This window comes from Octodon degus, unplaced genomic scaffold (assembly GCF_000260255.1).
Source record: "Octodon degus isolate 3935 unplaced genomic scaffold, OctDeg1.0 scaffold00111, whole genome shotgun sequence".
NCBI lineage: Eukaryota > Metazoa > Chordata > Mammalia > Rodentia > Octodontidae > Octodon > Octodon degus.
Window position 1 is genome coordinate 2,518,445 of NW_004524687.1, and position 7,622 is coordinate 2,526,066.

Below are 7,622 nucleotides of genomic sequence, written 5' to 3' on the forward strand. Positions count from 1 at the left end.
TATCTCCCTGGCCCACAAGTTTCAAAATGTAAAACAGATATGGGAAACGGGAAGAAATTGTTCAAAAAGAAAAAGCACTAGGATGGGTGAAAGGGGAAAGGAAAAGGGGAAAAATGAAGTCAGTAATACTATTAGTGTCTCCTAGTTCACTGCAAAGGAAGGTTGAGCTAATATCATTTAGAGAAATTTTTATGTCCATATTCTGTACACTGAGCAACTACTTTAACAATAGTAGCATGTAATATATTAACTATTGTTCTATTATTTTGATGTGAAATTTTGTTTTATCTTTTTTTCCTACAAAATTAAAAAAAATAGTAGGGATCCAATGTGCTCCTCATTCAGCTCCTCCAATGGTGACACCTGGCATATCTACACAGCAGCATCACAACCAGGATTCTAGCATTGATAGTGGCAAGACACACATTTCCATTGCTCTCATGCTCCCATGTTTTCTTCCTACCCTCTCCCTGACAGCCTCTCCTGACAGCTACTAGTCTGATCTCCATTTCTTTAATTTTATGACTTTAAAACAATTATATAAATGGAAATGTTAATCTTTAGGGATTTTTTGTGTGTAATCTTTAGGGATAGCTTTTCACAGTTCCCTTCAGATTTTTCCAGATTTTCGTATTATTAATAGTTCACTCCTTCGTGTTGCTGACCAATGTTCCATGCTATTATCAAGTGCGAAAAAAAAAAAAAAAAACTCAGAAAAATTCAAAATCCATTCATCATAAAACTTTCAGAAAAAAAGTAGAATCAGAGAGGACTGTCCAACAATGAGCCACTGTCAAAGAATGCAACTGTGGAATAAATTCTACTGGGTAATAAGTTTATAATTTAAAATACATATATCCCAGCTGGACATGGTGGTACATTCCCATAATCCAACCACTCTGGGAGGTTGAGGAAGGAGGATCCCAAGTTTGAACCCAGCCTAGGCAACTTAGTGACTTAGCAAGACCCTGTCTTAAAATAAAAACAAAAACTTTTAATAGAGGAGGGTAGCTGAGGATGTAGCTCAGCAGGAATGCCCTGAGTTCAGTTCTCAGTACTCAGAGAAGGAGAATATAGATTCCTTTTTTCCCCCCTGTATTTAGGACAGGTTCTGCAGGGTCTCACTACGTAGATCAGACTCATAGTGACGCTCCTGTTTTTAGCCTCCCAATCGCTGGGATTACAGGCATGCGCCAGTACTTCCACAGGCAGGACTGGCACTACGCACCAGGGATAGTACTCTGGCTGCTGTGCTCTGCCTAAGCAGGCTCTTTAGTCTGCTGAGCTATCAGGAGAGCCCTTGTTATTTAAAAAAATAATTTCATAAAGCTATAATCCACATATCATACAATTTACCCACATAAAAATCAATAATTCAATGATTTAAGTGTATGCACAGATTTGTGCAAACATCACTATAATCACTTTCAGAACATTTTCTTGACTCTGAAAAAGAAACCCAGTATCAATTATCAGACACCTTTGTGCCTACCTACTGCTAATCTACTTTCTGTCTCTATAGATTCATCACATGTACACCTATCTTAGTAGAATATATGGCTTTATTGTGATTGGTTTATATTTTCAGTGCTCACCTGTATAGCAGTATGTATCAGTACCTATCTCCATTTTACAGCTGAGTAATAGTCCACTGTACAGACAGACCATCATTATGTATATATGATAAAAAATACAGTGAATATTTGAATAAGATATACTGCAGCAAAAGACTTCATCATTAATCCCTTAAAAATACTCCCTCTAGCTTCTAACATAGTTGCTCCATTCCTCTTGCCATTTTTTGAAGCAATTCTGAAAGTTCTTTCATGAGTGCCTTTTAGTTAGTTCCTTTAGTGTGCCTACTTTGACGACTTGAACTGATTTAAAGTCGCAGTCATTCTGACTTTGGGGAAGAGTCAGAGGCCACATGGTTCCAACTTGGTGAGTAACATGAATGAGGACACATCATAATGTTTTGATGAGCCTTCCTTCTTGCTGGGAGTCACTCAGCAGCAGCAGAATCTGTACTTTCTATCAGATTTCATAAAGACATGAAAGGGGGCCGCCAGAGCTGCCTCTGAAAGTGGCAAGTGAGAGAAATATGACTGAAGCTGGGGTGATATTTTGAGGGAGATTAATAGCAATGTGGTTTTTTTTCTGTAATTTATTCAATTTATAGTCTTACCATATATTTTGATCACACATTACATTTATGAACTGTTGGATATTTGGATTATTTCCAGTTTGGGATATTGCGAATGCTAGTATGATCACTGCAAATCGTATTGACTTTTTCCAGGGTGCCTACTTAAGAGTGATGTTGTTGCTCCACAGGGTCTTATAACCTTTGGAGGAACTTCAAATTGTCTTCCATTTTATATTCTTTACTATAGGCAAATAGAGGGATTTTAATTTCTTCATGTTCTCACCATCATGCGTTATGCGTCTTTTTTACTATAGCCACACTAGCAGGTGTGACTTGGTATCTCACTGTGGTTCTGAGTTGCATTTCTCTAAAAGCGTCTTGACACTGAATGCATATTCATGTGCATACTGCACATTTATGTCTATGTTAAAGAAATTCCTATTCAAATCCTTTATACATTTTAAGCTGGGTAATTGGTCCTTTTATTAAAATAATTATTTATATAATTGATAAATCCTTTTAAGTACATGATTTGCAGATATCTTCTCCTCATTGGACTGTAGTTTAATTCTTCATAGACCCTTTGAAGAACATACTTTTAATTCTGATGATAGACAATTTACCCATTTTTATTTCATCACTTGTGCTTTGGGTTCTTTCTTCCTTCCTTTCCTCTCTTCTTCCTCTCTCTCTCTCTCTCTCTCTCTCCCCCCCCTTCCTCCCTTCCCCCTCCCCTTTGGTTTTCTTAGACAGAGTCTCACTATGTAGTACAGGCTGGCCTTGAACTCACTATGTAGCCTCAGCTGACCTCAAACTCAGTGATCTTCCTGCCTCACCCTCCTGAGTGCTAAGATTATAGGCATGTAACACCACACATGGCTTTAGCTTCATATTTAAGAAGCTGTTGCCTAATTTAAGATCAGCAATATCTGCTTCCACGTATTTTTATAAGAAAACTATAATTTTAATTGTTTAGATATAGGGTCCATTTTAAGGCACTATTTTGGTACGGTGTGAGCGAGAAGTCCAACTTCATTCCTTTGCATGAAGACTTCCAGTTTCTTGGAACATGCTAAAATGATCTTTTCCCCATAAAGACTGTCTTGCCACCTTATTACTATAATTGTATGGGTTTGTTTCTGGACTGTCAATCCTACTCTACTCATTGATATGCTACCTGTATGCCTGATACTATCTTTATGCTAGTACCACACTGTATAGATGGGAGCAACTTTGTAGTTTGAATTCTACAATTTTACTCTTTTTTTTTTTTAAACCACTGTTTGGGCTATTCTAGGTCTTTTATGTCTCTGAATGGATTTGAAAATCAACTTGGCACTTTCTACAAAAAAGGTACTGGGATTTTGATAAGGACTGCATTCAATCTACAAATCAACTTGTTGAGCACTGTTATCTTATTAAGTGCATATCCATCTATACAAATGTCATTTAGCTTAACTTCTTTCAACATTTTATGGTTTTCAGTGTCAGATTTTGCATTTCTTTTGTTAACTTATTTCAAAAATGTTTATGCTATTGAAAATTAATTGTTAGGGAGAGCTGGCTCAGTAGAACAAGCACTTGCTTGGCAAGTGCAAGGGCCTGAGTTCAATGCCCGGTTCTGCAAAAAGAAAAAAGAAAAAAGAAAATTAACTGTTAATTTGGGGGGACAGTTCACTGGTAGCATATAGACTACTTCTATACTATATTACTGAATTTTACATATTGTTTCCTCTGTGTTGAATAGAATTGGTGAAAATGGATAGCCTTATTTTGCTCCTGAAGTTTTCATTTCTCATCATTAAATATTAGATACGTGTTTTTATAAATGGACTTTATCAGAATAAGGAACTCCTTTTTGAATTTCATAAAAAATTAGGTTTTCTATTGAGATAAAAAGTTCCATATCATGTAGGTTTTGTCCTCCATCCTAATATCTTATATTAATTTTCAAACCTTAAACTAATCTTGGATTCCTAGGATACATCCTACTTGACCATAGCATGTAATTATTTTTATATCTTGTTTATATTATTTCTTTTTGAAATTTTCACATTCATATAATATTGTTCTATTGTCTTTTTGGTATTCCCTTTGTCTGATTTTGGTATCAGGATAAACTAACTTTACAATTATGTAGAACTGATATTCTTTTTATTTTCACTGTTTTATTTGCCAAGCCACAAGGGTACAGGTAACCTCCTGACACACAAGTGTCCAATACACAGTCTGTCCTCGAGCACTGTGCATTGGATTGGTGAACAGTGTCACTCTAAATCTCATACTATTGCAAGTTAAGTTCTTGTAGGGACATATTACCAGCTATCCAGGGCCACATACTTGGTTATCATTTCTGTGTCAGAGAGTCTATTTGAGATGAGTCAGATGGTAACAAGAGTAACTGACAACTCTATGGAGGCCATAGCTGTTTCTGTGTCTTGAAGGTTAGTCACCAAAGCTCATCGCAGCCCTGTAGTGTCAGTTAACAGTGCCCAATCAGGCTTGCTGTCTGGATTTAAATTGTACTATTGGAGAGTGTGGATAGGAAGGCATCTCTCTCCTGGTTGGCAAAGATATGAAAAATGAGAATGGCAATGGAATGCTAGTTAGGCTTTTAAAGGATTTAAAGTTGTCACAATTAAATATTTGAGTAGACAACAAGGAGTATTTTTTAACATTTGATGTCTTCTAGAGACAAATTAGAGTTGTCTTCCTATATATCATTTTCTGGTAGCTGCTGACAATAATTGGGATATGATAGCTATCATATATTGATTGTTTTTTAATGTGCCAGGCTTTGAGGTAATCATTTTAAGCATTATATTTCATTTTTTGGTAATGGTTGAGTTTTGACCTATATACAGAGATACACTACTTCTACTTTCTGAATTTCAGTCTTTTCTATAAAGTAAAAAGTAGGTAGGTTTTTCTTGTGTGCTTGCTCTGCAGATATTAATTCTTCTTTAAAGGTCTGCTAGAATTCTAAGACCATCTGAGCCTGGAAGTTTCTTTTTCTGGAGGTTAACATTATGCATTCAATTTCCTCAGAAAGTATATAGCTATTTAAAAGAATTGTTTCATGTTAGATAAGTTGTAAAAATGTTTTTCAAAGAAGTGATTCAGTTCAACTAACTTGTCAAATTTATATGTGAGGAGCTGTTTGTAGTATTTTTTGTTACCCTTTTGATACATTTAGAATCTGCAGTGTTAAGTCTGTTTTATTCCTGGTACTGTTTTATCTTTTCTCTTTTCAATTTGTCATTCTTGCTAGAAGTTCATTGATCCTATTGTTCTTTTCAAAGAACCAGGTCTATTTCATTTATATTTATCATTGTTTCCGTTTTCAATATCAGAAGTTTCTATTTTATTAACTTTTCCCAGTATTTTTCCATGTTTTCTTTGAAGATTTTTTTTTTTTTAAATAAAGAGACTTTAAATGAAGGGACTATTTATCAAGGTGTGGCCAAGGAACAACAATTTAAAAAAAGAGTGGGAATCATGAAAGGACTACTGGTCTTGAACTCTTAAAACTCAAGGAATCATCCTGCATCAGCTTTCCAAACGACTGGTTCTCCAGAGGCAAGTCACTGCACCCATCTTAATATTTTATGTGTCTTTAATGTTCAGGAGTCTTAAAAACATGGTATGTGTATCCTGACATTGAGTTTATTAGGTTTATTGTATTGGATTCACCAAATTTCTTGAATTGTAGACTTACTTTTCTTGACAAATGTAGTTATTAATTCTTTAGTTCACCCCTCTTTCTTCTCTCCTGGATTTTGATGACACAAATGCTAGATCTTATGTCAGAATCCCATGGGTCCCTGGGGCTCTGTTCATTTTGGGTTCTGGACCATAATCTCCTTTTTTTTTTTTTTTTTTTTTGTGGTACCAGAGATTAAACTCAGGACCCTGTACTTGCCAGGCAAGTGCTTATTCTATCCATATTGTTTAGATTGGGGAATTTTGGTTTTCCATCTTCCAACTACTGAAACTTTCTGATTCCCTTCATTCTACCACTGAGCCCATTCAATGAGCTTTTAATTTCAATCATTGTATTTCCTCATTTCTTTTCTACTTTTTATTTATTTATTTTTTTAAGTACTAGAGATCGAACTCAGGATAAGGCGCTTGCCAGGCAGGCACTTATGCCGCTGAGCTATCTCCCTGGCTATTTTTCAGCTCTAAAGTTTTCATTTGATTTTTTTTTTGGGGGGGGATCTTTTGCTTCTTTGATGAAATTTTCTACTTCATTCTTTGAGGCTTTTTTTCCTTCAAATCTTAAGCATGTTTATAATTTCCTGGCTCCTAGCAAAGACATTATAAAACCTTTGGACATTATGTTGTTATTCATAATCTCCCTTTCTTACTATACCTGAATTTAAGCTACTGAAATAACTACTTTTTTTTTTTTTTTTTTTGCAGTACCAGGGATTGAACTCAGGACCTTGGCTTGCCAGGACCATGTGCTTGTCAGGCAGGTGCTTATTCTACTGAGCTATCTCCCCAGCCCCTGAGATAACTACTTGTTGGAAAGCTCTGAATGGGGTTGGGTATCAATGGAAACAATCAAATGATTAGAGGACTGAAATTTTAGGAATCATTCTCCAAAAACCAGGGAGTGAACAAGGACTAAAAATTGAGCTTTAGCACCAAAGCCTAATACTATCATCAGTTATGCCTACCCAATGGAACCTCAGTTAGGAGATCTTTCAGGTTAGTGAATCTACAAGTGTACTAAAAAGGTAGTAAACCTGCAGAGGGCATGGGAATGCCATGCCCCTTCCTACATACTTAGGCTTTACAAAGTGGTAAACATAAAGTGTTTTCCTGAGTTTTGTGAATTCTCATAGCAAATTGTTGAAGGAGAAGATGGTAAGAAGCAGAGATTCATAGTCAGTCAGACAGAAGTAGGGGAGATTAGTGCTTTCAGTGACATCTACAGTGGGAGTGAAAAGGCAGCCTTGTGGTATTGAGCCCTTACACTCTGAGTCTGGGTAGTCATTGTTAAAATTCAGTTGTTGGACATCACTGATACCTAGAGTTCAAACATTTGTTCTTAATGTGGCATCAGAAGTAGACTGTTATACATTAAAGGAAAGAAAAAGTAAACACAATTTCTTCTTTGGGATTTGTATTTAATTGGGAAGCAGGACAAAAGTACATTAGACATTAATTTTGAAATAAATTATACAAAGGGAAAAATTACAGAGAAATGATATGAATAACAGAATAATTGGGATCAGCATAAGGACTGGAACTATTGTGAAGGAAAAAAGAGAATTCAACACAGTACAGAAATGGTTAAATGATAGCTCTTTTCAAGAAACAGAGTGGGACTTGGAATGTAGGTTAGCAATACAGTGCCTGTGTGGCAAGCATGAGGCCCTAATTTCCATTTCCCATTAAAAAAAAGAATGTAACAAGGTTTACAAGAAATAATGAAAATGTAATCATTTTATAAAATCATAACTAT

At 35.6% G+C, this 7,622-nt stretch overlaps 1 protein-coding gene across 1 annotated transcript in view; it reads right to left on the bottom strand.

The window, feature by feature from the left end:
• Nucleotides 1-7,622, bottom strand: part of Ift88 (intraflagellar transport 88) — a 125,239-nt gene that overhangs the window by 77,264 nt on the left and 40,353 nt on the right. The window lies entirely within an intron of this gene.